This window comes from Cupressus sempervirens, chromosome 2 (genome assembly GCF_028749045.1).
Source record: "Cupressus sempervirens isolate cs-2001-9-10 chromosome 2, ASM2874904v1, whole genome shotgun sequence".
NCBI classification, from domain to species: domain Eukaryota; kingdom Viridiplantae; phylum Streptophyta; class Pinopsida; order Cupressales; family Cupressaceae; genus Cupressus; species Cupressus sempervirens.
Genome location: NC_143119.1, coordinates 174,895,826 through 174,919,781, shown reverse-complemented (window position 1 = coordinate 174,919,781; position 23,956 = coordinate 174,895,826).

Genomic DNA, 23,956 nt, shown 5'->3' with positions numbered 1-23,956 from the left:
CAGCAATCTTTGATGGGGCATATATAGGAGCTCATGCGAGGTATGGTTGCAACTCTAGGTAGTACAAGACCATATTTCCAACACCTAAAATAACCTCTCTCTCTTTTTGGAGATTAGATTTCATTTCAATTTTGCAGCCCCATCTTAGGTGATCCTAAAACTTGTAGTATTGGTCAATAAAAAGTCACCAACTAGTGAATCTCTCCAACTGTTCATCATGGGATCAAACTATTTTTTCCATTAGCTCTGAGTGGCCAAGTAAACACTAGTCCCGAGCTCATCCCCTCTTATTGAGAACTCAAACATTCCTGTGCATTCCAAACTGAATTGACCCTAAAATTCACTAAATACCATAGGGTAGTGATCTTTGACAGGATATATCTCAGAGATCGTGCAAGATATGGATGCAATTCATGGATGCAATTCATGGTGCTACAAGATTGTGTTGCTAACACCTAAAATAGCCTCTCTCACTTTTTGGAGATTGAATTTCATTTTAATTTTGTAGCTCCATCTTAGGTGATGTTGAAACTTGTAGTGTTGGCTAGTAAAAAGTCACCAACTAGTGAATCTCTCCAACCATTCATCATGGGATCAAACTATCTATTCTATTAGTTTGAAATGGCTAGGTAAACCCTAGCTCCAAGCCCATCCTATCCCATTGAGCACTCAAACATTCTTAGGCATGCCAAACTAAATTGACCCTAAGAGTAACTAAATGTCATAGAGCAGCGATCTTTGATGGGTCATATCTTAGAGCTCATGTGAAGTATGAATGCAATTGCATGTGCTACAAGGTTCTGTTTTTAACACCTACAATAACCTCTTTCTCTTTTTGGAGATCAGATTCCATTTTGATTTTGCAGCCCAATCTCAAGTGATGTTGAAACATGTAGTGTTGACCAGTACAAAGTTTCCAACTAGTGAATCTCTCCAACCATTCTTCATGAGATCAAACTATATATTTTGCTAGCTCCAAGTGACTAAGTAAACCCTTGTACCTAGCTCATCATGTCCCATTGAGTGATCAAATATTCTCAAGCATGCTAAACCGAATTGACCCTAGAAGAGTCACTAAATATCACAGGGCAACAATCTTTTTTGGGGCATATCTCAGAGCTCATGCAAGATATGTATGCAATTTTTGAGTGCTATAGGATCATGTTTCTAACACCTACAATCACCTCAACTTTTGGAGATTAGATTTTATTTTTATTTTATGGCCCCATCTCAGGTGATGCTGAAACTTGTAGTGTTGGCCAATACAAAGTTGCCAACTAGTGAATCTCTCCAACCATTTGTTATGGGATCAAACTATTTATCCCATTCACTCTATGTGGTTGGGCAAACCCTAGTTCCAAGCTCATCCCATCCTATTGAGCAATCAAATGTTCTTGGGCATGCCAAACCAAATTGATCTTAAGAGTCACTAAATGCCATAGAATACTAATCTTTGATGGGGCATATCTCAGAGCTCGTGTGATGTATGGATAAAATTTTGAGTGCTACAAGGTCATATTGCAAACACCTATAATAAACTCTCTCTTTTTTGGAGATTAGATTCTATTTTGATTTTACAGCCCCATCTTGAGTGATGCTTGTATGCTTGAAATGTGAGCTCACTTCTATGAGTCATTATATCCAAGATTTCTCAAGAATGAGGTCTCTGATGGTAGCTCATAGCTCTCTCTTCACGGAGTTCAAGGGTTTGTAATGGAGGCCCTTAGTTTGACCTAGTTTGTGCCCATGCAAGTACACCGTGAAACAAGAGATTCAAGGATAAAAATATGAATGCAAATGAAGATGAAAACTAATCTAAATGATAAAAATACAAAGCAATGCAAGAAAAGAAATCTAATCTATGAAAAGAAATAACATTGCAATATTAATCTATGAAAACAAATATGACTCTAAGATAATATGATAATGCAAGGATGAAACCTCGTGATAGAAGCCACGGATGCAAGAGAGACTAAGAAAAGAAGATAGAACTTCTCCACAAAAAGCTTTAATGCTGAAACTCCTCTAAAAATTGATCTCCAAAGCATAATAATAGCATAATCATGGATGTATAATTGTGGATCAATTGTGGATGTATGATCGTGGATCAATCATGGATGTCCAAAATGAGGACAGGGCTCTCCCTGATAAAAGAAAATATGAAGGTGAGAGGCTTCTCACAACCAATATGGGATAATATAGTTTGATCGATGTGAGACAAAATTCCACCAATAAGAAAAGAGGAGTGTTTGAGAAGAAAGTGGAAAGAGGAAAAAGAGGACTCCCATTTAGAGATATGTGCATTTAAGTGTAGAGAAAATTAAAAAGTAGATTTATTTAATTTTTATTTATTTTATTTCCTTTTTCACATGAGATTTATTTAATTAAAAGAGAGCAAGTTCTTTTAATTAAATAGGAAATATTTAATTAAATTAAAAGAAGGGTTTTTCTGATAATTAATTAAATGTGGATGAATTTAATTAAAATAGAGGTTTAATTTTAATTAAATGTGGACTTATTTTATTTAATTAAAAAAGAGATTTTCTTTTAATTGAATAAGACTTAGGATAAAATGATCAACCTTTGAAAAATAAATAATCAAATTTGATGAAGGAAATTGATTTTAATTAATTTAATAAAATATTGCAAACCATTGATTCAAAAAAATGGTTAAATTGATAAATTGAATAATGGGGACCCATAGTCTAGGTGATCATTTTAGGGTGCATACATTTGCCCCTCTTGGACTAATGTGTGATTGATTTGGGAACACATGTAGTCAAGGAAAGAAATTGAAGTGTGAGATTGTTTTGGGATCACAAAACAACCCAAATGTGTGGTCAATTCAAGAACACATTAGGACAAAGAATACAAATAAATTTTGACTTAAAAAAGTCAAGTCTAAAATTGATAAAACTGAATCAAGAATTGAATTTGATGGGTATTGTCCCCTCATGATCAAAATCAAAATGAGATAGAGGAGAAACCAAAAATTGATAAATTTGATCAAATCGAACAAAACATAAAGTTCTTGGTGTAAGATAAAAGATATAAGAATCACAAAACCAAGGTAAATCATCAAGCATGAAATATTATGCCCCAAAGATGAATTAGAAGAAAAGAAGTGGGGTAAAAGATAATAGAAGATAGAAATTTGGAAGAGATGAAAAGAAATAGAAAGAAGAAAAGAAAATTTTTCATAAGAAATAGAATCCTCCAAAATCAATCAACTATTTAAGATAGAAATTTTAATTGAGATCACAAAAGAAGATAAGGAAATGAAGATCAAAACATGACCACAGTTGATTAAAAGTCCACAAGAAAGATGAAGGGAGAACCCTCTCAAACTCATAATGCAGCCTAAAAATGTAACTAACATGAAGTCTAATAATGCAAGCTACATGAAAATGCAAAGGTGTACTGCAAAAGAGCAACTATAAAATAGGATTTTGTGTTCATTATTCATTAGAGAATGTAAAAGAACTTATTTTCATCATTAGGCCATTATTAACAAACATCGAAAAATCACACAATCATCACTAGTCACAAGCACAACTATGAAAATATGAATGTTATTTATATCAAATCAGAATGTGGAAAGATTCTAACATAAGAATCAAAGACATAAAGGTCAAGATGACTATGACATTAGCTTACCCAATTTAATGTACCAAAACCATGCTCGCATCAAGGCATAGATGCCAGGATGACCAGAAGAACGATTGTGCAAAAATAGTCAAGGATGATGCCTGAAACCTCCTATGTGTTTTAAGGGGACAACAAGAGACACTCTAGAGTTTCAAGACCAAACCCACAAGTAGAAAACAAATAAAAAGATGCCTCATGCCCCAAGTCCTCTAGCTATGCATCTTGAAGAGACTTATCAAACAAGGACACTCAACAAAAATCAATAAAAGTTAGCACATAAAGAAAAGGTCATGACATAAGTCAAGAATTAAGTGTTGCATTTAAAATTTAGTTTGTTAACTAATATTGAGTTTCAAGGATAAGGATCAAATGCTTGCAAGTAGGTAAGGTCACATCATAAAACTGGTTATGACCAAACCAACAAGTGTTGAAAAACACTCGATTTCAATGGTCATATTGAAAAATACAATTGGGATGGTGTTGAAAAACATCTGTTGTGAGGTGTCCTAAAGACTAATGTAGCCAAGAGACCAAAGCTAACATAGTTATGCCCCCTAGACAAAGATCAATTCCAAACTAAGGCAACAAGGACAAGGCATGCAGGAGAAAGGCTAACTGTCAAGGACACGTGCTAAGAAATATGGTTGCAAAGGCCTCAAGTAGCACATACTATCAAGTTTTCACCACTTAGATTTTTTTTTTTAAAAATTCAGGAATTTTTATAATGTGTTGGTATTTTTGCTACCAAGGAGCTTATTTCTTGGTTTTCACCAAAGCACTTTTTCTATTTTTTTTGAATTTTTGATCTTTTTGATTTTTTTTGGAATATATAATTTTTTTGGAGATACATCAAAGTGCTTATTACTAAGATGATCATTTTTTTAGGACATTTTTCAACTTTTAGAATTTTCAGAATATATCATTTTTTTGGATTTTTGAAATATATCATTTTTTGTTTTTTTTTAGGATCAATAAAAATATGTACAAATAATATACAATGCCCCTAATAGAAACAAGGACCAAACTCTCAAACAAGATCACATCGTGTAGTCCTAATGTCTAGCAAGGTGGGGGACAAGAGTGACTAGCAAGCTAGTAGAAGAGATGGAAGACAAGAGAATGAAGGAGAATAAAGGGAAGAAATCCTCAAAGGAAACCTCCTCAATAGTACCCAAGCTAGGAAAAATTGTCATGTAAATCACATTTGGACAAGAAATGAAAGGCTAGCATAAGATAATTCATGAAAGCATAATGTAAAAGTGGGAAAGATGCAATCCAAAGGAGTAGACATTTCAAGAGGCTTCATAGCATCATAGTTTACTCTTTTTTATTAGATCAAGACCAAAGAGGTAAATGTGAAAAGGATAGTGAAAGACTAGAATGAATGGAGGAAAATAGATATGAAGGCTAAACATGAAAGCAATGAAAATAGTATCATCATAAAATAGCTCACAAGATAGCCAAATGTTTGTGTATAGGTCAGCCAAATGTTTGTGTATAGGTCAACATTGTCAATATTAAAGTGAGAAGATGAAATGGATGAAAGATGTAGAACTATGCATGATGACTGATTGTCAAGTTTTCATCATGGTACATATCCAAGGTGCCACAAGGGAGTGGTTTTCACCATAGGATGAATTTATTTCTCTTTACTTTTGCTACCAAGGTGCCTGATTACCAAGTTTTCACCAAGGCACATTTTCAAAATTATTATTTTTTCTTTCTTTTTTTCAAATTTTTTCAATTTTTTCAATTTTTTGGAAGAAGTCAAGCTTTTTAGATAATGCTCCTTGAAATCTTAAACCATGACATGTAAAGGAGTTGAAATGATATGCTCAAAGATGCTGATAGGGAAAGGAAGATGGAAGATTAAAATGGAGGATATGCCTTCATGCAAAGTGAGTGAGATTGGAAAATAGAAATGACGGCAAGATCAACATCAACAAACACCTTGAAGGGTGGAAAGATAATGGAGAAAATGTGAATGAAGGAATACGTGAAGGAATATGGTGAGTGGATAGAAGAGATTGTGGTTTAGGTGCATGGAATGGAAGAATTTTTTTGGAAGAAAATGAAGTGGAATCCTTTGGAAGCTCAAATGTCAACTTTAATTTTTGTTCAACATTAAACTCTCTTAGAGTGACTTTGGAACCCATATAGCCATAGGCCTCTTTTCATTTCTTTTTGATGATTTAGAGATAATATCTTCAATGATGGATTTTGCAACCCATACTTGCCTTATAATTTTTTTCTTAGATATCTCTTTTGACTTAATTTCCCCATGTCAATTAGAGGAGACATGATGATCTTCTTTTTTATATTGATTCTTGAATTACTTCTTTTTCTTGTATTGATCATTCAAGCTACTTCCAAAAGACTTGGTACTTATGCAAGAAAAAGGATGATATGACTGGTTTAGGTGAGTGGGTGGATGAAAGGGATTCAAGGATATGCATCTACATTGATATTGAGGGAAGATAGGAGAGGGAGGGATGTAAGGACCCAAGATGGCTAATGAATTAGGAGAGTTTGGAGGGGAAAGTGAAGGGACATAAAAACCCAAGATGGAAGGAAGACGCGAAGTATTTAGTATTGGTGAGGGATGTCCAAGGATGGATGTGGAAGATGCAAAAGGGTAATCAATAAGTTCATCAACATCTATATGACAATCAAGCACATCAGCATATTTAGAGTGAGCATTAGGATTTTCAATAGGATCATGAACATCTTGAATAGGAGAAACTTCTTTGATAGGAGTACTTGAAGCTTGAGAAGACTTTGGAAGAGTAGAAAGTGGAAGGGAACATGGAGTGGTAGAACAAGATGGAAGACTTTGATCTTGACAAGGATTTTTGGATAACATAAGTATAGAGTTTTGCTCTTGATTCTCAATAGGCTCAACCTTAGAAGTAACAACACCATTTTTAATAACCTTAATGGAAGTATCATCTTTGGAAGGTGCAACTATATTAAGGTTATTTTGATTTTCAATAAATTCAACGGTGTAAGTAGTAGCTTGATCTTTCTTATGAGAAGACTTAAGACATGGTGGAATATTGAATGAGGAAGGGCACAGAGGATCAAAAAGACTATGAAATGGATCAGAGATACCATGAAAATAATTGGATGACATGGAAGGTTATTGATCTTGGTCTTTCTTTATATTCTTTTCTATATCATTTTTAGAGTCCTATCGACATGAAGCCACTCCTAAGGAGAAGGAAGCATATTGGAATTGTACGGAAGACTTTGGAATAGAGGATGAAGGACTAGCTAAAGTGGGCATTATAGTGAATGAATGCTTAGGATCTTTAGGTTTAGCACTATCAAAATTATTTTCAGCCAAGTGAAGGTTAGTTTGAGTTTCTTTAAGAGGTAATCTTTGAGGATAACTATAGGGAACTACATGAAAATCATTAGGATCTTTGTTAGATGAAGGGTTCGTAGAAGATTTAAGAGACTCAGAATCTTTAGGGGATGTATGGATAGTGGAGAAAGTAGAGGATAGAAGGGAAGCATCAAAAGACAAAGGTTCAACATTAACATGATCTTGCTCAAGAGTGTAATCTTTATTTTTAGCATGAGGGTTCTTAGAAGAGGAACTCTTATGCCTTGATTTTTTATTTCAGCGCAAAAAAATGCTTTCTCTTCCTCAAAAAATGTAGATTTGTGATTTAAGTATTGTTCACAAAATTTATCAATATTGTTTTCAAAATTTGAGTCATATGGATTGCCATCAATATCTATACGTAACTCATTCCCTTTAAGCACAAGTATAGGAATTGAAGGATTTTTGAGATTTGTAGGAATATAATAGTCATCATCATCATAATCATTGTCACTATAGGTATTATAGATAGGCATATCACAAGACTTTTCATGTTGTTCATTATGGTATGTCTAAATAATAGGAACAAGACTCTTGGTAGAAGTAGAAGAAGAATGATATCATGAAGAAGAGGTAGGTGAAGACATACACAGATGATATTTAGAAGAATCATGGTAAGACTTAGAATATGAAGAATGTGAATGATATTTAGAAGAATTAGAAGAATCATGATAAGACTTAGAAGATGAAGAATATAAATGATATTTAGAAGAATTATAATAAGACTTAGAAGATGAAGAATTTGAACGATATTTAGAAGAATCATGATAAGACTTAGAATATGAAGAATCTGAACGATATTTAGAAGAATCGTGATAAGCCTTAGAAGATAAGGAATATGAACAATATTTAGAAGAATCATGATAAGACTTGGAAGATAAGGAATATGAATGATATTTAGAAGAATCATGACAAGACTTGGAACATAACGAATATTTGGAAGAGAGATATTGTGATATGATATTGCATATGATCCTATCAAGAACATTTGATTTCTTCCCTTTTTTAATCAATTTTGTCACAAGGTTAGCACCCATATATCTATTATAGTAACAACACTTTTCAAATTCAAAGAGGTCAACTTCATCTAAGCTCAAATGAGGATCCCTAACAAGATATTCAAGATCCATGGTTTTAGAAGAAGAAGAATCAAGCATGGAAGAAGAGAAAGGATGGATAGAAGAAGGTAGACTATATGATAATAGCAGGAAAAGAATCAAGAAGACATGAAGAAGATGAAGAATAGAAATGGGAGACTAGAAAGACATAGAGAATGTAGAAGAAAGAAGACCAAGAGTCATTTTGTGAAATTTGATACCATTTGATTTCATTTGAATGTTGAGTAACATGTAATAGCACTTGTAACCAACATGAAAGAAAAGGTACTAGTTGATAGGATAACCCTAAGAAACATTGGTACCAAACTAGGATAGAAAAAGCACTCACTTGTCCAAAAGAGAAATGATAAGATAAAATATTATAGTAGGCATAAACCAACACTATCACAAAGGTTCCCAAAACTTTGGGTGAATACCTTAGCACATATGGACTAGGAGGATGATTTACCCAAATTTTAATTAATTAAAATTGAATTTTGATGAAAGTGGATGAACAAGAGATTACTAAGACTCTCCAAGCATAGTATCAAAGAATCCAAAGTATATCTTTCTCTATAAGAACAGTCTCTAACTCACCAATTCCAAAAAGGTCTCTTGTGAAATCAATGATTACTAATTCAAGAGGTCAAAGCCCAATAACCCAAGGTGCAAACACGTTTCCAACAATGGGGTAAGTAGCCTAATCTAAACTGGATCAACCTAGGCAGATTGGAAATAATAGGACAACAAAGTAGTTTGATTGTAAAGTCTTGACTCAGGAACTCATATTTTGTTCATTTTAAATGTCCAACTAGGTGTATCAATAGATTTGTAATCATGAACTAGGCACACAAAACAACAATTAGGGGTTTCAAGAAAATGTCTTCAAACAATGAGCAAGTGACAAAGCAACCTTGCACATGAACAAGAATAGTGTTGTAGTATAAATCTAATCTCTAGAACCACTACAATGTATGTTCTCAAAATATTTTCCAATCATGCACATAGTTCTAGAAAAGAAAATATGGCAGCACTATGGTTCTTAGTAATGTTCAACTCTACAACTTTTGCAATCTAGAGTGGGGGAAATCTAATCCCAGCACACCAGGGTTTTGACATATTCTAAGAATTTAATCAATCAGAGATACTAAGGAGATCTGACAACTCAAAAAAAGACTACACTTATGAGAATTTCCCTCACAAGAACATTTATATAGTGGTTGCTACTACCACATCAACAATGGCTATTACTGCTTGTGGTACCATCCACATGGTTGACCCAATAAAGGGAATGTCCACTATGGTTTAACACTCTCTAATCAGGAAAGACTCACAAGGTTGTACCACATGGGGACTTGGTTTGCATTTAAGGGTTCCAAGTTTCTGAAGTGCCCAAAAGGGAATAGAGCATACTCCTCTAGCCTCTTCACCTTACCCAAACATAGCAAACACGATTCTTTGACATGCTAATTTGAAATCACCTCACCAGATTTTTGAAAAATCTAACAATAAACACCACCAATCTCAAAAAAGAAAGTACTAATGGATGTTGAAGACAAATCCAAATGGAATAGTGAGATAATAACAAATATCCTTTTCTACCTACAAGGGGATTTGTCATCAAGAGGAGCTTCACATGTAAAACAAGAAAATGAAGTTCAATCTCTCAAGATCTCCCAAATAGTGTTCATAGGGCCTAATTACTATGTGAAACAAAGATGGATGAAAGAAAATCTAGATCCAATTTTAGAACACCAAACGAAGTGTGAATCTATGAAACCATCTAAAAGCACTCAAGCCAAACACATGAGAGCGTTCATTTTACTTCTAAATCCAAATGTTATATAGATCAAACAAAATACTTGGTAATACTTGCAATGTGTCTTTTCTCTATTGTACCTTTTATTTATGCTTGAATGCTCACTCGCAACGAACAAAGCAACAAGCAAAATAAGCAAACACAAAATATGCAATATATATCCAACTTATGCAAAACTATGGTTAGATCTAAAAATCTAATTTTTAAGAGTGATAATAATCATAAAATATCCCAAATGAAAGCTTGCATCATGCATTGATCCATTGTAAAAATTAAATGCAAGCTATTAAATGCCCCTTTTATTGATTTTTTTGACTTAGTCATCAAGATTGGACCTATATGATATGAATTTGGAGCCAAAACCCTAAATACAAAATAATGACCCATATTAAAATTTAGATAAATTTTCAAAAATATAAAAATTTTGAAAATATCTTTTCATTTGTGCCCTAGGGAGCCATTTTGTCTAAACAGACTATTTGTTACAAATTAAATTATTGAGCCCTAATATGATCTCTAAAATCAACACACAAAGAACCAACTCTATTTAGAATTTAGAGAGCTTTCAAAAAATGCATACTTTTCAAAAAGATTCATTAATTTTCTCCTTAAAATGATTTTTCATTAAAAATAAAGAAATTTTTTTTTAAAAATCCAAAATAACTAGAAAAATCTGAAAATTGGACTGAAGCTTGTCTTATATGTTGTCACGTTGCAAAAAAAAAATTACAATAAAATAACTAGCCATTTGGGAGATACGATCAAATCTTTTAGATCTACGATTTTTTATCTCCAAACAAATCTGCACAAGCGGGTTAACTCCAAAAATATCTAAAACCAGCAAGTAAAGGTGGGTTGCCCCACGGTGGGCACAAAAAATGTATGCCTAAAATGTGAGCACACTTCTATGAGTCATTATATGCAAAATTTCTCAAGAATGAGGTCTCCAATGGTGACTCATAGCTCTCTATTCATGGAGTGCAAGGGTTTGTAATGGAGGCCCTTAGTTTGACCTAGTTTGTGCCCATGCAAGTACACCTGAAACAAGAGATTCAAAGATAAAAATATGAATGCAAATGCAGATGCAAACTAATCTAAATGATAACAATGCAAAGCAAAGCAAGAAAGGAAATCTAATCTATTAAAGAAAATAACAATGCAATATTAATCTATGAAAACAAATATGACTTTAAGATAATATGAAAATGCAAGGATGAAACCTCATGATAGAAACCATGGATGGAAGAGAGAATAAGACAAGAAAATAGAATTTCTCCACAAAAAGTTTTAATGTTGAAACTCTTCCAAAAACTGCTCTCCAAAGCATAACAATAGCATAATCGTGGATCAATCATGGATATATAATTGTAGATCAATCATGGATGTCCAAAATGAGGAGAGGGCTCTCCCTTATAAAGGAAAATATGGAGGTGAGAGGCTTCTCACAACCAATATGGGATAATAGAGTTTGATCCATGTGAGGCAACATTTCACCAATAAGAAAATAGGAGTGTTTGAGAAGAAAGCGGAAAGAAGAAAAAGAGGACTCCCACTTAAAAATATGTGCATTTAAGTGTAGAGAAATTTTTTTTAAAAAAGATTTATTTAATTTTTATTTATTTTATTTCCTTTGTCATGTGGGATTTATTTAATTAAAAGAGAGCAAGTTATTTTAATTAAATAAGAAATATTTAATTAAATTAAAAGAGGGGTTTTTCTCTTAATTAATTAAATGTGGATGAATTTAACTAAAAGAGAAGTTTTCTTTTAATTAAATGGGGACTAATTTTATTTAATTGAAAGGAATATTTTCTTTTAATTAACTAAGACTTAGAATAAAATGATCAACCTTAGAAAAATAAATAATCAAATTTGATCAAGGAAATTGATTTGAATTAATTTAATAAAATATTGCAAAACATTGATTCAAGAAATTCATTAAATTGATAAATTGAATAATGGGGGCCCATATTCTAGGCAACCATTTTAGGGTGCATACAATGTTAAAACTTGTAATGTTGGTTAGTACAAAATCATCAACTAGTGAATCTCTTCAACCATTTGTCATGGGATCAAACTATTTATTTTTGTTAGCTCCAAGGGGCTGGGTAAACTCTATTTCCAATCTCATCCCATCCTTATTACTTCTCAAACATTCTTAGGCACACCAAGCCAAAGTGACCCTAAGAGTCATTAAATACCATAGGGTTGTGATCTTTGTCTAGACATATCTCATAGCTCATGTGAGGTATGGATGTAATTTAATGTCTCTCTCTTTTTGGAGATTGGATTCTATTTTCATTTTGTGACCCCATCTCGGGTGATGCTGAAACTTGTGGTACAGAGCACCTACATAGCAACTAGATATGTCATCTCATCCAATGATGGAGACGCATGATAGAAGTAAAGGGGTGATCATACACCTCATTTTGAACATGTTATTTTTTTATGGAAATAAGGTAATCCTTGTTTGTAAGGTCAAGGAACTTGAGGTCACCTATAAACCCAAGTTGTCTTAGTCTTAAGGATTTTTGTTTTTGTTAATAAGTTTAATCAAGAAGTGTTTTGAGAGTCATTTCATCTTATATAGGTTGTATCTGTTACCAAAAACCACTTGGTTAAGTTCTAGTAAGAGTTAGTGCAAAAATAATATTTTACAATAAAAGTTGCTAACAACTTTTTGGCAAATTTAGCAATTTTTTGAAAAACATTGAATTTGACCTTGTAACCAATAAAACCAATTAGCGAACAGTTGGAATGAATGTTGAATGATGAAAATACCCTCTATGAAGTTAGACAAGGCATAAGGTGTTGGTTATTATTAAGTTCCTTTTATATGGCAAGGAATCTATGTTGATGTTAAACATGTATATAAGATCATTGAGTTATTGTCAAATATCATTACTCTCTATTTAGAACAAAAAAACTCATACTTTGTCAGAATGAAACACCACTTTAGCTGCACATTATCACTAAATGGAGTTATTGGAAGATGTTAAGGATCTTGGTTGTCTTAATAGCCATTTCATGGGTTTGAAATATAATCACTTCCCTTATTGGAGAGTTGGCCAAAAATCAGCAAATTACATGTTGTTGCAAAGAAAATACAGTCAAGGGATGTTGGAAGATTATTTTCACTCATAGGATGTTGAAGAATATCTTGGAAGGATGGAATAGATGACAGACTGAAGTTTGTGAGATAGTTATTAGGTGTTCGTTGAATTGTCTAAGGTGTTAGTTTGAAGCAAGAAATTGATTATGATCCATTTCTCAAATTTGCTCATTTTTCTCTTATTGTTTCTTAAGTCTTGAATAGGGAAAGTGATCAAGTAGTTTTGTAAAGTTGGGTAAAAGTTTTTTTAGTGTTGTAAACAATTTGGAAAGAGTCTTTGAAGATAATTAGGAAGGTGGGAAAGGTAGTTTTCCTTAAAAATGTTCTTGTTGGGAATCCACTAGCTTTTGGTGTGAGTACTCTACATCATTTTGGATGCGAATTACATTAAAATGAAATACATGAAAGGTACTTAAAACATAAACAAAACAAAAAAACAAGATATATATTATGATAACCAATAATGTCATAAGTCTAATAATGTCATCCATCAAATATATGTCATACATCAAATATAAAATGTCATATATACATCAAATGTATGTTGAATATGTCCACTAACATAAAATCCAAGATATATGTCCACTAATGCTTATACATGTGTGTCTATCCCTATATCTTCTCCTTCCCACAAGGGGAAGGAAATAAATCCCTAGAGGTCTTGGTCATTGCATGGAGGCAGATGATGGGGATGATGGGGTTTTCCTCACACACTCACTTGTCCTCTTGTTTAGGCTCCTCTCTAATTGGAGCTAATATAAAAAAAGTTGATATGAATCAATAATTATTATACATTAAAATCAAATATATATAAATACAAAATTAATTATTTTCTTACCACCATCAAATAGTCACTTTGTACATCCACCTCAAAAGCTCATGGACGATAGAGAGAACCAAGGACCTACAAAAATTCAATAAATATAATCACTTGATCATACTTATAAATACCATTTGGAATTTCAATACTAACTATGAAAACTCTTTCATACCTTGGTTAATGGCTTTGAACTAGCCATCATGAAAGTAACTCTATGATCAATGGATTGGCGAAGATGAGGAGGAGTCTCAGATGTCAACAACTGCAAATCATATAGTGCAATTTACATATAACATGAAACATGAAACAAATATTATTAAATGATTTAAATTAACATGAAACAAACATACCTCTACAAAGCTCGTATCATGCCTAGGCTCAGAGTCCATTGTGAATGTTGGTAGTCCAATAGAGAATTGATGCACCTGGATAAATAAATTTTTTCAATCCTTCATATGATTACTTAATAAATATATGTATTAATTTAAATGATTAAATAGGTACATACCTCTCAACTCATCAATGGGATGTAAAATGGGGCCGAGGAATCTATACTAGGGTCATCCACCCTCTTACCCTAAATTTTGAACAATGTCAAGACATACTAATTAATTACTCATTCAATGTACATATGAAATGTGATCAAATTAGTTTATTATAATTGTAATTTACCTATGTTTCAATGCCAAATGTGTCACTCAGAAACTCATCAGTGACTAGCCCATCATCTATAGTGTCTCCAACATGACTAACAAATGTGCATAAGTACCTACATGATGTGCACATGTGACTATGACACAAAGAAGGCTCCTCCTCAACTAATGGACTAGCATAATGAATCAGGGTCTATGTCAAAGCTTTGATAGTCCCTAGAGTACTAGTCTCTACATGTTCCTTCACTACTAAAGGAATAATCACATGCTCACCCTGTGGCTCAACAATCGGTTCCCTATTTTCATTAGGGTCATGACATGCCCTCGGCCTCTCAAACGATGACCCCCTACCTCTACCCTAAGAATCTAACATATCAAAATAATTTGGATCTCCACAAGGAAAAATTCACAATACACTTTCTTTAAGAAATACATTTTAACCTCGTGATTATTGCAGGGAGGGGCGTCAAAGACCATCCACCATCTATCCCATTTTTTATTTCTAATATCATCATGTATGCACCAATGGATGGGGAACCTTTTAGTTATATGTTTAAAAATGTCTTGTTATCCAGGTTTTTTAAACAATGGACAGATGCTACCTTTTTTTATTTCCTTTTTTCTTACATCTTTTAGAATAATTTGTTTGCATAATATCTTCTCTGTTCTTCTCACTTAACATGCCAAATATCCAACTGACCACTAATAGTAATGCACTCAAGAGAGGATGCCAAATGTGCTCTCATAGGATTTGTATTCCCACGAGCTTTCAACCTACCAATGGTTGCTTCTAATTCATTTTTCCCTCTTTCTATTTCATTCATTATATTGTCTTGAGTGCTAGGAGGTCTTTGAATTGGTGGAGGTTATGGAAGTTTATTTTGATCTTGTGGAGGATTTTCATTTTGATTTTTATTAATTAGGATAGGGATTTGGTGGTTGATTATTCACATTTCCTAATAAGAAACCAATTGCATTTTAAATAAATAAACAAATTTAAATAAAAACTTAAAAAAATACAAAACAATGCAAAAACAAGAGTAGAAAGCATACTACATGATCCCAATCTTGATCTCTGACAATGAGGGGGGATTTTGAGGAGGATATTGAGAAAATTCTTCAACTTTTACAAACCGTGTGCATGTTGTTGAGGGGAAAGAAGGTAGCAACAAAAATAAATAACATGAAATGAAATGGGTCACAAGTTTGCAGCCCATATATAAAAACTTCTAAGTTTTTAAAGTTTGTGCAATCTATAGTGCATGCACACTTTTAGAATTGTAAAAATCTAAGTTGCGTGTCATCTTTTTAGCTCTATAGATACATTTATTTTGATATATATTTTTATCATTTATGTATAGAAGGATATACATATTAATTTAGTATAGTGTTCTTTTGAACTAACTCTTTAAATGCCCAAATTTGTGAACAATATCTGGTTAAAATAGTTGGAACGTTTCTTCTAAAAGACTAATCTTCCTCTAAATTATTAGGTATGGATCCCTATTGCAAATTTTCAATGAATTATTTTTGTTCCTAAATCTAAAATGGGGTATGTTCTTAACCTGAGAATAGGAGAGGCAAACTGAGCCAAGCCTAAACAAGAACAAACTCAGGCTAGAGTAGTACTAAGATGGGTGACCTTATTGAAGGTCACAATTTGACTTACTATAGAAATTATTTCCTACTTATTAATTGATGACCTTAAGAGGATTTGTACTGAATGATTCATAAGGCACACTCAATGAAGGTTTTGTGAATGGGGTTGCAAGATTTGGATTTAACCATAGAGAAAACTCTATAGTTAACTACGCTTAGGCTAGAGTAGTACTAGGATGGGTGACCTCTTGAGAAGACCCGATGCCTCACCCCTATGAGCATCACCTAGATCTAATGAGTGCTAAGTGTTCCATTTATTCTCATGAGAGATGGATTCATATAGAATTACTACTCATGAAACATGGGTTAATGAGTTTGACTCAAAATCACACAATTAAATCCTGATAGCAATATCACAATTTGACTTGCTGTGGAAATTATCTCCTACTTATTAATTAATGAGCTAAAGGGGCTTTCTAATGAGTGTTTCATAAGTAACAACACTTGGTGAAGGTTTTTCAAATGAGTTTTCAAGCTTTGGGTTTAACTATGGAAGAAACTTCGTAGTTAAGCACATTAAGGCTAGAGTACTACTTGGATGGGTGACCTCCTAGGAAGTCCTGGTGCTTCACCCCTATGAGCATCACCTAGATCCAATGAGTGCTAAGTTTTCCATTTATTCTCATTAGACATGGATTCAGGTTGAATTACTACTCATAAAACATGGGTCAATGAGTTTGACTCAAAATCACACAATTAAATCCTAATAGCAATATAAAAATTTGACTTACTGTGGAAATTATCTCCTACTCATCAATTGATGAGCTTATGGGGCTTTCTAATGAATGGATCATAAGGCACAAAACTTGGTGAAGGTTTTGAAAATGGGGTTTCAAGCTTTCGATTTAACTATGGAGGAAACTCTATAGTTAAGCACGCTTAGGCTGGAGTACTACTAGGATGGGTGACCTCCCAGGAAGTACTAGTGCTTCACCCCTATAAGAATCACCTACATCCAATGAGTGCTAAGTGTTCCATTTATTCTCATGAGAGATGGATTCATGTTGAATTACTACTCATGAAACATGGGTCAATGAGTTTGACTCAAAATCACACAGCTAAATCATGATAGCAATATCACAATTTGACTCACTATGAAAGTTATCTCCTTATCAATTAATGGGCTTAAGGGGCTTTCTAATGAATGGTTCATAAGTCACAACACTTGGTTAAGGTTTTGAAAATAGGGTTTCAAGCTTTGGGTTTAACCATGGAAGAAACTCTGTAATTAAGCATGCTTAGGCTGGAGTAGTACTAGGATGGGTAACCTCCTAGGAAGTCCCAGTGCTTCACCCTTGTGAGCATCACCTAGATCCAATGATTTCTAAGTGTTCCATTTATTCTCATGAGATATGGATTCATGTTGAATTACTACTCATGAAACATGGGTCAATGAGTTTGACTCAAAATTACATAGTTAAATTCTGATTGCAATATCACAATTTGACTTATTGTGTTCAATTTATGAGCTTAAGGGGCTTTCTAATGAATGGTTCATAAGGAAAAAAACTTGGTGAAGGTTTTTAAAATGGGTTTTCAATCTTTGGGTTTAACCGTGGAGGAAACTTTGTAGTTAAGCATGCTAGGGCTAGAGTAGTAATGGGATAGGTGACCTCCCAAGAAGTCTCGGTGCTTCACCACTGTGAGCATCACCTAGATCCAATGAGTGCTAATTTTTCCATTTATTATCATGATAGATCGATTCATGTTGAATTACTATTCATGAAACATGTGTGAATTAGTTTGACTCAAAATCACATAGTTAAATCCTGATAACAATATCACAATTTGACCTATTGTGGAAATTATCTCCTACTTATCAATTGATGAGCTTAAGGGGCTTTCTACTAAATGGTTCATAATACACAATACTTGGAGAATTTTTTGCAAATGGGATGACAAGCTTTAGGTTTAACCATGGAGGAAACTCTTTAGTTAAGAGCACTCAGCTTGGAGTAGTACTGGAATGGGTGACCTCCTAGGAAGTCTCGATGCTTCACCCCTATGAGCACAACCTAGATCCAATGAGTACTAAGTGTTCCATTTATTCTCATGAGAGATATATTCATGTTGAATTACTACTCATGAAACATGGGTCAATGCGTTTTACTCAAAATCACACAATTAAATCCTAATAGCAATATGACATTTTGACTTACTATGGAAATTATCTCCTACTTATCAATTGATGAGCTTAAGGGGCTTTCTAATGAATGGTTCATAAGGCACAACTCTTGGTGAAGGTTTTGCAAATTGGGTTGCAAGCTTTTGATTTAACCATGGATGAAACTCCATAGTTAAGCGTGCTCAGGCTAGAGTAGTATTGCGATGGGTAACCTCCTAGGAAGGTCTGGTGCTTCACCCCTATGAGCATCACCTAGATCTAAGGAGTGCTAAGTGTTCCATTTATTCTCATGAGATATGGATTCATGTCGAATTTCTACTCATGAAACATGGGTCAATGAGTTTGACTCAAAATCACATAGTTAAATCCTAATAGAAATATCACAACCTTCCTTCTCTTCAGGAAAGCAACACTTTTCAATATTTATTATATTAAGACTTTTCGCATCTCCAATGTTCACCTCTCCATAGTCACCAATAGTAGGACCTTTTTCCATCCTCTTTTGTTTCATGTAGACATCATGACTATTAAACTATTTTTCCAAAGATACAAAGTATGGGGGAATAGTATTACCTCACAATTGGACTTCATCAGTTTGATCTTCTTTTTGCTTATTGTCAGGGTCTCCTTGATTACCTTCATTGGTTTATTTTTTGCACACAACTTTTTCATTTTCCAAGAAAAGTTATAAACTCTTGTCTTCTTTGAACACTTGCCAGAATTTTTCTTTGTCAGGAACAAAGGCTCGATATAGAATTTCCACTTGGTACTTCTTCTCTTTGAATTCTAGGTGAGGGAGTAACAATGAAGCAGAAACAACTAGTGAATCTACTTTAGTATTCATTTCTCTTGGTACTAATTCAATAGAAAATGCATCAAGGCCTTTTATTTCATCCTAGACCCTATTTTTGTAAATTTTCAAATTATGGTTTTCCATAGAATAATGCCTTTTATTTTTCTCACAATGAGTTCTACATCACCTTGAGCTCAGAGGATCTTTAAATTCCATTTTCCTTCATAGCTATTATCCCAAGAAATAGGGCTTCATATTCTTCCATCTTATTTTTATTTTAAAACTCAATCTTGAAAGTCATGGGTTTGGCTTCTCCTTAAAGAGATATTAACACTACACCTACACTAGATCATAATGGGGAGCAAATTCCATGGAACTCCAATGTCCATATAGAGGATGACTCTTCTTCTTCACTGATTATTTTCTTTCTCAGGTTTTCAATTTGTTGCTCACTCAGAGTACCTTCAATAAATAACATATAATTGGAAAATCCTAGTTCTTGATAGAGAATTTGGGCTTTAGGATCGTCTGACTTTAAGACAGTAAGTTTTGCCTTTTCTTTAGGTTCCAACTTGACCTTCTTACTTCCTATAGGTATGACTGCTTAAGACTAGTCTAGTTTTATTTCTCCCCCTAGATCTCTACAAAAAATTCTTCTTAAGAGAAGGCCATAGCTTGCTAGAATAACTTTTCTTTTCTAGAGGAGAGGCTAGAGCCACTTGAGCATCTTTGTCTTGTCTAAGTAATGGAACTTGTTTACCATCCATTGAATAAAATCTTCCATGAACTTTAGTAAGGGTGAGACCCAAAGCTTTAGCTATAGAAAAGGGCATCACATTATATAGCACACTTGAATCTATTATGCAATTACTTAATTTGTGTTTGTTGATATATAGTGAGTTGTAGAATGGGTCAATATTTTGCCTGGGAAAATTTTCCAAGACAGTGGAACCTTCTTGATTAAACTAGTTAGACATCAAAGGTTCATCTTCTTCCTTAGTAGTAATATTATGGTTTAAATCTAAAGCACCTCCTTTACAATGATCTATTAATCTCTTCAACTCATATGGATTAGATTTTAGATAGTCTATAGGAGAGATTTGGATCTTTAACTCTTTACAAAATTGGATAAATTCAAAAGAGCTCTTGTCTTTACCTATTTGATATGTTGATTCTCCTTGATCAATGTGATTGTTATTTGATGAAGATGTGGGCTCATTTCTTGGAACATTATTGGAGGATTTATTTTTGACCTTTTGACTCTGGGTTAACACCATGTATGAGGTTCCATCAATAGTTGCATAGCATTCACCCTTTGGCTCAAACTCTAACTCATACTCCAAAAATAAATTTCTAGAGTCACCATTTGAGTACAAATCTAACTCATAACAAGGACTCATAGTATTCAACTCATTAGTGGATAACAACTACATCATATGAGCAATTTTTGGATAGCTTTCAATATCTTGATCTATTGTCAAATAGAACGCACACATATTTCCTTTCTTTCGTGCTGCCTCGATTGCCAACCTTGGTTGTGAACTTATGAGCTATGGAAATTTTCCATCATTATTCCTTCCTTGTAGATTTTGATAGTTCCATTGGTAAGAGTGATTAAATCCAGGTAATTGCCTCTTTAATACCACCAACTCATTTGATAACTTTTGAATCATTTCATCAGATGTAGTATTACTAGAACTTCCCTTGTTTTGAAGTTATTGTTTCCATTTTCTAGTGGAGATCAAGTCATCTTCAAATCTGGCTGCCTTCTTTTTTGCATTCGCTAAATCGATGGGATGGACCCTCATCAAATCATAATTGATATCTAGTGGCATCATACTTATGAAGAACATTTTCATATTGCCAATAGTAGGTCTGTCAGCAATGGGAATTCCACTGGTAATCTTATTAAAAGTTGCAACAAAATCCCTCATACTCATGGTAGGTAACTTTTTAATAGATGTCAATTGTGTTAATAGGACGTGCTCATCTTCCACCATTTTGAATCTAGTTTCAAAAGCTACCATCATGGTATCCTAGCTTGTGATTGAGCCATCATCTACATGATAAAACCAATCTACTATATTCTTCATCTAGTGTTTCTATGAATAACCTCATAGCCACATCCTCATGAGTTATTCCTAAGATATGAGTAGCTATGAAAAAGGCCTTGATATGCTCATCAGTAGTCACTTTCCCATCACCTAGAAATTTAGAAAAATTCTTCCTTGAACTAGATAGGAGTGGGTGATAAGCTGTCAGTGCTAACAGACATATTGCTATGGCCTAGGGAGTATCCATGATTGTTCTAGCAAGGTATGATGGAAAATTGACAACTAGAGGAGTGGTTACTCCATGCAAGGCCAATACCTAGCAAGTAATATGTGAAGAACTTTGATTTCTAACAAGTGAAGGTGGTCTACTCTAGCTTTTCTTTACACCTTTTCACGTAGGAATGTCTAAGATGGGGAAACTAAGTTTTCTAAGCTTTTCAAGAATAGGGTCTTGCCCACCTTGTTGTTTGATATTTTTGAGGAACCTTGCTTGTTCCAGGATGCTAGATTAATTTTTCCTCTAGGCTTCACATTCTAATTGTATTTTTTCTATTTGGATTTCCTCTAAATAGCTCTTTCTAATGCTTCAACCCTAGATTCCTCTTCTTCCAATGCCCATATTGCATTTCTATAGTGCTCTGCATTCCTCCTATTCCTCCAAACGAATGTGTTAAGAGATGAGATTATATCTTCTTGGTTGTCTTGAAAGCCAAGATCAAGTTGGAGTACTAGGATTATGTTCTCATGAGGTAGTACCATTTTTCCTCATGTTATAGGTTTATTAGCCAAGCGATTACAAGTCTCCCTAGAAAGTTTCCAAAAATCTATTGGTAATCATATTGTTCTTTTGAATTAACTCTTTAAATGCCCAAATTTGTTAACAATATCTAGTCACAATAGTTCGAAAGTTGCTTCTAAAAGACTAACCTTCCTCTGAATTATTAGGTATAGCTCCCTATTGTAGATTTACAATGATTTATGTCTATTCCTAAATCTAAAACGGGGTATGTTCTTAACCTAATAATAGGAGAGGCAAACCGAGCCAGGCCTAAATAGGAACTAACTCAGGCAAGAAATGAATATTTGAAGATTAATTGAGTTTATGACCTCACACATCTTATGAACTCATAAGGCTTAATGATTCAATATTGCATACTAACTAATACTAAACTAATTTAGTAGGAAACTAACTATGGAGAAAAAAATTAACTTGCAGGAAAACACAAAAGGGATTTCTCTTGAACCTCTGATGACACTACTATCATATTTAGTTTGCTATCTCAAAATATGGGAAGGAAGCTTTGTTCATTCCTTGTTTTAATTCAGAATAAAGAGAAAACAAACAATTAACATCTAATAGAATGGAACAGAAAATAATTAACACAAAATACCACTCAATTGGCTCTGCAACATCAAGTATTTCACACCAAAAATTAGCTAACCTTTTATTAATCTTTCATTCCAATACATATAGGATTTTGAGATGACCATTACAAAGGAAGTTTAATTGGTTCATCTTTTCAAAAATGACAAATGGTAAGAAGCTAGTTTGCCCATTACAATGATTACATCAAAATATGAAAGGGGTGAAATGTGAATCACTTCATCTTCTTTCCCTTTTCGGCTTTCATTCTATAGGCTTTAGTAGCAACAATAATTGGAATCAATTCCTCATTCCTGTGAACATGTACATTGGTATATGTTAGGAGCTATTTAGAATGCTCTCTAGCCAAATCATTGACAACACTTAGCTAGTCTTGTACTTCCTCTATGGTCACGTTCACACCTCCACCAAGTTTTTTGAGCTTGGAAATCTTGTCCTGGTGATCAAAAAATATCCTTGTCAAACTATCTATGTAATTGAAGAAGTTTGATTGCATGACGGTTACTCCAATTATTTCCTTTCCTTGTCTACTAGTTTGTGAGCCTATATGTAGGCCTTTTAGGAGTTCATAGTCTCTATCTTTGTCCTTCTTCACTTTTGCTTCTATTTCCTTGAGCCCTTCTTCTTCCAGCATGATCATTTTGGACTTGAATTGCATGCTTTGAAGCTTCTCAAATAAAGGCTCATCTCCTTTGGACAAGATCTTTGCTTCAATAGCCTCTTTAGCCTTTATGTGGATAGTCATCTTCAACAAAGAGACACAATCTTCATTCTTAGTTTTCTCTATAGCTAAGGTGGCCCTATTTTCCAAAATGTTATCCTTCTCTATTTCTAGCCTCAATATAGCATTGCCAATTTGTTCTATAATGGTGAGTCCCTCTAATTTGAGTTTCCCACTCCATTCTCTACTAATTTTCCTATAGTGTTTATCTTCTTGCAGCCGAGAGATAATTTCTTGAACATCTACAGTAGTAAGATCACTAATGATAGGCCTTCCAAAAATGCTTGCCAATGGGGTGACCAATTGTCTAATGAAGTTGTTCAATTCTTGAATTTCTGCCTTCATCCTGACCTTTAACAATTTAAGGCTTTCCATTTTTCCTTCAATTACCTCATTTGTTGACTTCCATAAGCCAACCTTGGTATCATGTCTAGCCACCTCAAGATCCATTGAATGCAAGGAAAAATAATTAGTAGACATATCCTCAATTCTTCCCTCTTTGGTAGGCTTCGATATCTCCATTGTTAGATTCCCTATTTTGAGATCTTGTTTGAGGATGGACAAGGTCTTCTACTTCTTGACCTTGCTCAATTCTGATCCAAAGAGGATAGCAAGAGATAAGGTATCCTTATTGGGATCTCCTTCATCTTTCCTCTTTCTCTTTCTATCTAGAGTGTCCTCTA